This window comes from Marmota marmota, unplaced genomic scaffold, assembly GCF_001458135.2.
Source record: "Marmota marmota marmota unplaced genomic scaffold, marMar, whole genome shotgun sequence".
NCBI classification, from domain to species: domain Eukaryota; kingdom Metazoa; phylum Chordata; class Mammalia; order Rodentia; family Sciuridae; genus Marmota; species Marmota marmota.
In genome coordinates, this window is record NW_025999863.1 from 6674584 (window position 1) to 6681740 (window position 7157).

A 7157-nucleotide genomic window follows, 5' to 3' on the forward strand; every position below is an offset into this window, starting at 1 on the left:
TTTTTTTTTTTTTTTTTTTTTTTTTTTTTTTTTTTTTTTTTTTTTTTTTTTTTTTGTACCAGGGATTGAACACAGGGGCACTCAACCGCTGAGCCACATTCCCAGCCAATTTTTTTTTATTTTTTTTTATTTTGAGGCATGGTCTTGCTGAGTTGCTTACGGCCTCGCTAAGTTGGTGAGGCTGGCATTGAACTTACCATCCTCCTGTCTAAGCCTGTGAGCTGCTGGGATCGCCCAGCAGGGCATTTTAATTTTGATACTGTTGATGTCTGTGTTGTGTACTTGGGGAAGACTTTTTTTTTCTTTCTTTACTAATTCTCAAGAGATTATCTTTGCTTGCCACAGAGGAGGCATCAAAAATCTATTAAAGTTTGAATCACTCTTTGCTTTGGTCACTAAACTGACCCTATATCCATTTAAAAAATGCACTTGGTATTTTCTGTCTGTACTGTCATCCCTCTTGTCCCCCTAGAACTAGAGACAAGTTAAAATAGCTCTTTTTTGTCACCACATCATGGACTCACAGCACATTAATTTTATTTGAACACCATCTACAAGATTCAGTTTTTGAAAGAAGAAAGCTGAGATTGTAATGAGGATGAAAAGGAGAAAAGAGGCCAAAATAAAAGGGAGAGAGGAATCCCATAAAAATAGAAGGGAGACAGTGGAGTAAGGGAAAGGGTGGGGGCAGAGAGAGCAAATTGTATTCTAACCATAATTATATATCTATGTCAAAATGAACCCCAATATGATGTATAACTACAATGTACTAATAAAAACAGAAAAATATTTCATCCCAAGGTATCAGAATATAATGTGTTATATTAAACTCCTTCTTTATTCCTTGTTATCAGAATGATATTTCCCATAATGAGGAATGCTATAACTTATTCTTTGTTTTCATTTCTCTGACTGTGTATGATGTAGTGTCGTCCCATATGTGCAGTTCTACATGTATCTAGGGTTATGATGTCCATCTCATTCCACATCTTTCCTGTCCCCATAAAACATGGATTCTTTATTTGCAAATATGGAATTTAAATGTATACAGAGTGCTCGGTGCCTGATTGTGTATTTCTACTCTCCCAAAGTGTCTGAGGAATATGAAGCACAAAATCTAATATGTGTCTCTGAATTCCAACTATCAAGTCTTAGGGAACCCTGACCTGCAACTCAACTTCTTTGGACTGTTCCTGTCCAGATACCTGGTCACAGTGCTTGGGAACCTACTCATCATCCTGGCTGTCAGCCTAGACTTCCACCTCCACACCCCTTTTTACTTCTTGCTCTTTAATGTGTGTTCAACTTACATCTGTTTTCCATCATGATGGTCCCAAAGATGGCTGTGGATATGCAAACCAATAGCACAGTCATCAGTTATGTGGCTGCCTGACACAGATGTCTCTTTATCATTTCTGCATGTATGGATGTTCTGCTTCTGATGGTGATGGCTCCTGACTGATTTGTGGCCATTTGTCACCCCTGGCATTATCCAGTCATGAGGAATGCCTGCCTCTGTGACTTCTTAGTTTTGTGTCAGTTTTGTTTAGCCTTATAGACTCCCAGCTACACAATTTAGTAGTCTTACATTTTATCTACTTCAAAGATTTGGAGCTTTCTAACTTCTTCTGGGAACCTTCTCCACTCCTTAATCTTACCTGTCCTGATGCTTCATCTAATAACACAGTGAAGAATTTTGTTGGTATTTGTTTTTTTTTCCATCTCAGAGATCCTTTTCACTTATTATAAAATTATTTCCTCCATTCTAAGAGTCTCATCATCATGTTTGAAGTATACAGCCTTCTCCACCTGTGGGCCTGAATATTGTTATGGGACAAGCCATGGTGTGTACTTTGGTTCAGGTGTGTCACAATCTTCCAGAAAGAGTTTTTACATGTTGTCCTGTAAGTTTGTAGATTTAATTTCTCAACACATTTACTAATAGAATGGTAGTAGCCAGTGTTATGGTGGAGAGGAATGTGGAGTTTTAAAAATGGGTGCAGCTTCCACATATGAGAGAAAACATTTGACCCTTGACTTTCTGAGTCTGGCTTATTTCACTTAATTTGATGTTCTCTAGTTCCATACATCTACCAGAAAATGCAATGATTTTTTTTCTTTTTATTTATGGCTAAGAAGAACTCCATTGTGTACAACAACCATTTTTTCTTTATACATTCATCTGTTGACAGTCACCTTGGCTTTTCCATAACTGTAGTGAATTGCCCTACTATAGACACTCACGTGGCTGTATCACTATAGTATGCTGATTTTAATTCTTTAAGATAAATACCAGGAATAAGAGAGCTGGATTATATGGTTGCTCCATTCCTAGTCTTCTGAGGAATCTCTATACTGATTTGCAGAATATTTGTGCTGATTTTCAGCCCCACCAACAATGTATGAGAGTATTTTTCCCCCACATCTTCACCAGAATTTATTATTATTTGTTTTCTTCATAATGGCCATTCTCACTGAAGAGAGATGAAATATCAATGAAGTTTTTATTTGCATATTCCTGATTTCTTGGGTTATTAAACATTTTCTCATATGTATGCTGGCCATTTGTATTTTTTCTTTTGAGAGCTGTGTGTTTAGTTCTTTTGTCCATATATTAATTATTTGTTTTTTGGTATTAAGTTTTTGAGTTCTCCATATATTGTGTATATTAATCATCTGTTGGAGGAGAATTTGGAAAAGATTTTTTTTCCCATTTTGTAGTCTCTCTGGTCATGGAGGCTAGACAAAAATAGGAAAAATATGGGGTGGGGGAGTCCCATAAAAATAAGAGGGAGATCAGTGGAGTAGAGGAAGTAAATCAAGGGGAGGGAAGAAAGAACTGGAAAACAGGATGGTGGAATGGAATTGACCAAATTATGCTGTGTGCATTCATAAATATACCACAGTGAATTTCATCTTTACTTGTATCCATAAAGCACTGATTAAAAAATTATAACTAGATGGAAGGAAGACAAGTGGGGAGGAGGAGGGGACAGGAGGAGGGATGAGGGAAGGTAAGGGGAAGTACTGACTGGGGATTGAAGTGGACAAATTACATTCCATGCTGATGTGATTATGTCAAAATGAAACCTGATATAGGGTATAACTGTAATGCACTAAGAAACATATAAAAATTGTAAAAATGGGTACAAAGTTTCAGTTTGGTAAGATGGAAATTTTCTGTAGATTGTCAATGGTGTTAGTTGCATCATAACAAGAAAGTAATTCCCAATGAGCTGTGCACTTAAAATTGGTGAGAGATGTAAATTTTTTGAAATTAAAATTTAATTACAATGAAAGGGATATAAAAATCAAATACATCTTGCTAAGAAAGGAAATAAATGAAGAATGCACATGAACTTTCTTTCCCATAGAGGAAGAGCCAGAAAGAGTTGGTGGACATTCATTTTCTTCTCTACTTCTTTCTCCATTAATATAGGAAGTCCTTAGGGATTGGAATAACATGGGCCAATTTGGCTGATTATGAGTTCTGTGCTTTGAGCCTCCAAGTTTACACAATTGTCAGCAATCTGCTGTTCCTCTAGTTCTTCAGTGAAGTCTGCCATCCAGTGGGCTCCATACTTGTGTCTCCTCTTTCCATGGCTGTGTGCATCAGGAAGCTCCTGAGAATGCATTGAAATAAATACTGGGGACAGAACAAAGTGCTCACTAGGCATGAGGCAGGGGAGATCTCGTCATGGCCCAGTAGGCACACAGCATAAACCAGTAAGTGCTAACAAGATTCTGGGTGGATAAAGGCCAATTAGAAATCCAGTTTTTCCCTCATCAGGACAAACATGACAGTTTAGGTGGCCACATGGGAGGATACCAATGTGCTAAGTTTCAATTGTATGTATAACTATGGTGCACTAATAGTAAAAATCTCCACAGGTGAACATATTAACTAATGAGCCCCCAAACCATTAACATTTAAAAGATTTTAAAAATACTCTCTTATAACAGAAACAGGAGGTAACTATCACTGCCATTTTATAGATGATGCAAATATCCTGGCTGCTTACATTATTTCTTTTATTTTTCTCTTTGGCATATTTTCCTAATTAAATCCTAAAAAATAACCTAGTTTCCTTCAAGTAGGTGAAGTAAGTAATTGAAATCCATGTATCAGGGAATATTCATGTGAAAATCTATTAAGTAGAAATAATGTTGGGACATAAACCTATGCTTGGGCCTTTCTTTGGTACTAAGGTCTTAAACTGTAAATTTGATAGGTTATGATCTGAAATTCCATGAAGAAGTATTCAAGGCCCCAATCAAGTCCAATGTAGAAATATTACAAAAGAATAAAAAAGAACATTTTTATATATCATATATTTCATGAATTATCCCAAATAAGCCTGTATAAAAATAAAATATTCAAAGAAGGTTCTTATCTTTTAATATCTATAAATTATTGACAGTTTCAGTGTACAATAATGTCACATTTTATATCAATAAAAAAATAATGTAAGCAGCCAGGATATTTGCATCATCAGTGGTACCATTGATTATGTGAACTTAACCATGTTTATCAAAATGGGGTGCAGGAGGAGAGAATAAGGAAGTAATTGGAAATTAAACTGTCCAAATTTTATTATGCACAAATATGTCACAGTGAACCACACTATTAGTTTCAATTATTACAAAACCATAAAAAATTTGAAGTCCACAAAAGCTAAGAATACTTGTATAATTTTTTAAGTACACATTTAAAGAGGAGGGGAATCAGAAAAATAAAATCTCTAGAAGAAAACCTGCACATAAAATGTTTTCTGACTGAAAGCAATCAACGTTGATTCAATTGTAAGAGAACGCAGAACTTAATGTTTTTAATATTGTAACTCAAAGAATTTGTCCCCAAGGACTTAGAATGAAGCAAGATATATTGGGCAACTTCTTAATTTCCTTTCATTAGAATTATTTTTTTAGAATGATTTTTTTTCTAAATATGAGGAGGCCTATTACCCTTTATATATTTTCTTTTCTGAAAGGGTAGGCTGCATTTTCTTGTGATTATGGACTTATTTTCTCGAATACTCCTGGTGTTCTAATATGGTTCATTTGAGTGTTCATATGTAGGTGCAAATGGAAGGACAGGTCTAACACAGAAATCAATAATGAAAGTGTCTAAAAAAATTGGATTTTCCGTAAATGTTTTGTTCAAAGAGTATTGACTTCAAGTTTGAATACTTGTGAATACATGAATTCAAATGAATTCAAATTAATACAGAGTGCTAGGTTCCTGTTTATGTACTTCCTTTCCCCAACATCTCTCCCCACCCTTCCCAAGGTTTCCAACAAATACAGAACTACAAAATCTGACGCGTGTCTCAGAATTCCATCTCCTGGGAGTCTCAGAGGATCCAGACCTGTGGCCCATCCTCTTTGGACTGTTCCTGTCCATGTACCTGGTCACAGTGCTTGGGAACCTGCTCATCATCCTGGCTGTCAGCTCTGAGTCCCACCTCCACACCCCCTGTACTTCTTCCTCTCCAACCTGTCCTTGGTTGACATTTGTTTCTCCTCCACCATAGTTCCAAAGATGACTGTGGACATCCTAACTCAGAGCAGAGTCATCTCCTATGTGAGCTGCCTGACACAGATGTCTCTTTTTGTCATTTTTGCATGTATGGATGATTTTCTATTGACTGTGATGGCCTATGACCGCTTTTTGGCCATCTGTCACCCCCTGCATTACTCAGTCATTATGAGCCCTCACCTCTGTGGCTTCTTAGTTTTGGTGTCATGTTTGGTTAGCCTTTTTGACTCCCAGCTACACAATTTGATTGTCTTACAATTCACATATTTCAAGGATTCAAAAATTTCTAATTTCTTCTGTGACCCTTCCCAACTCCTTAATCTTAGCTGTTCTGGTACTTTTTCTAATAACATTGTCAAGTATGTTATTGGTGCCTTTTATAGTTTACTCCCCATCTCAGGAATTCTTTTTTCTTACTATAAAATTGTTTCCTCCATTCTGAGGATCCAGTCATCAGGGGGGAAGTACAAAGCCTTCTCTACCGGTGGGTCTCACCTGGCAGTTGTTTGTCTATTTTATGGAACAGCCTTTGGAGTGTACTTTGGATCAGCTGTGTCACATTCTCCCAGAAATGGTGTGGTGGCCTCTGTGATGTACACTGTGGTCACTCCCATGCTGAACCCCTTCATCTACAGCCTGAGGAACAGGGACATTAAGAGTGCCCTGAAGAGATTGCACAGGAGAACAGTCTAATCTCAGCACCTGTGGTGTCCAGTTGCAATATTTGTTGGAAAATACAGCAAAACTGTCAATTTATCCTTCGTAGTAATACTGTTTTTTTCAGCTTCATGGTTTTGCTATTTCATAGTGAATGATGGTGGCCAGTGTTAGGGAAAATAGGTTCATGTTGAATAAATAAAAAATATTCTATAGGTGGATGATGATGATATTTTCACAATAACATCAATGTAATGAATACCTCTGAACTGTGCCCTTGACACTGGTGAAAGTTATTCATTTTAGTGAAATTTTGAATTTGCCATAATAGAAATGAAAATAAAAAGCAAATAAAACATATAAAAGAAATTAAAGAAATGAATCAGACACATGTACTTCCTGTCAGTAGTGGAAGAGCCAAATAACATTTTTGACATTTATTTTCTCCCCTTCTTCCATCATTAATATGAAGTTCTTAGGTTTTGTTTTTACCTGGACAAATAGAACTAAATATGAGCTCTGAGACATGAGCCTCCAGGGTCATATTCAGCCTCTGCTTCTACCCTTCCACTTGATGGTTCCTAGTTTAGTGGGCTCCATACCTGTGTCTCTTTCTTCCTTGATTATTTGCACCAAGAACCTGCTATCCAAAACTGCATGGGCATTCATCTTGAATGGGGCCATGGTACTCCCACGAGGGAGGTGTGTTGGGGCTGCTCTCCTGGGTAAGGACCTACCAGATACACAGTGCAAGCAGTAACTTCTGTGGGAGGTAAAGATTGGAAGAGGGAATGTCCTATGCATTGCCTCCTTTTATTCCTCAGGACCAACATGATGTTTGGGTAGCCACAGGGGGACTGTTAGTGGTGATGGTAACCAAAATCTTATGTAAAGATTTTCTTTTTCTGCCACAATGACTCTATTTCTCATAGAGTTTTCTCCACAAAGGAGTAAATACACC

At 37.0% G+C, this 7157-nt stretch overlaps 1 pseudogene; it reads left to right on the forward strand.

Annotated features, from left to right (window-relative positions):
* Positions 1–5333: 5333 nt before the first annotated feature.
* Positions 5334–6232, forward strand: LOC107157535 (annotated as a pseudogene).
* Positions 6233–7157: the final 925 nt, after the last annotated feature.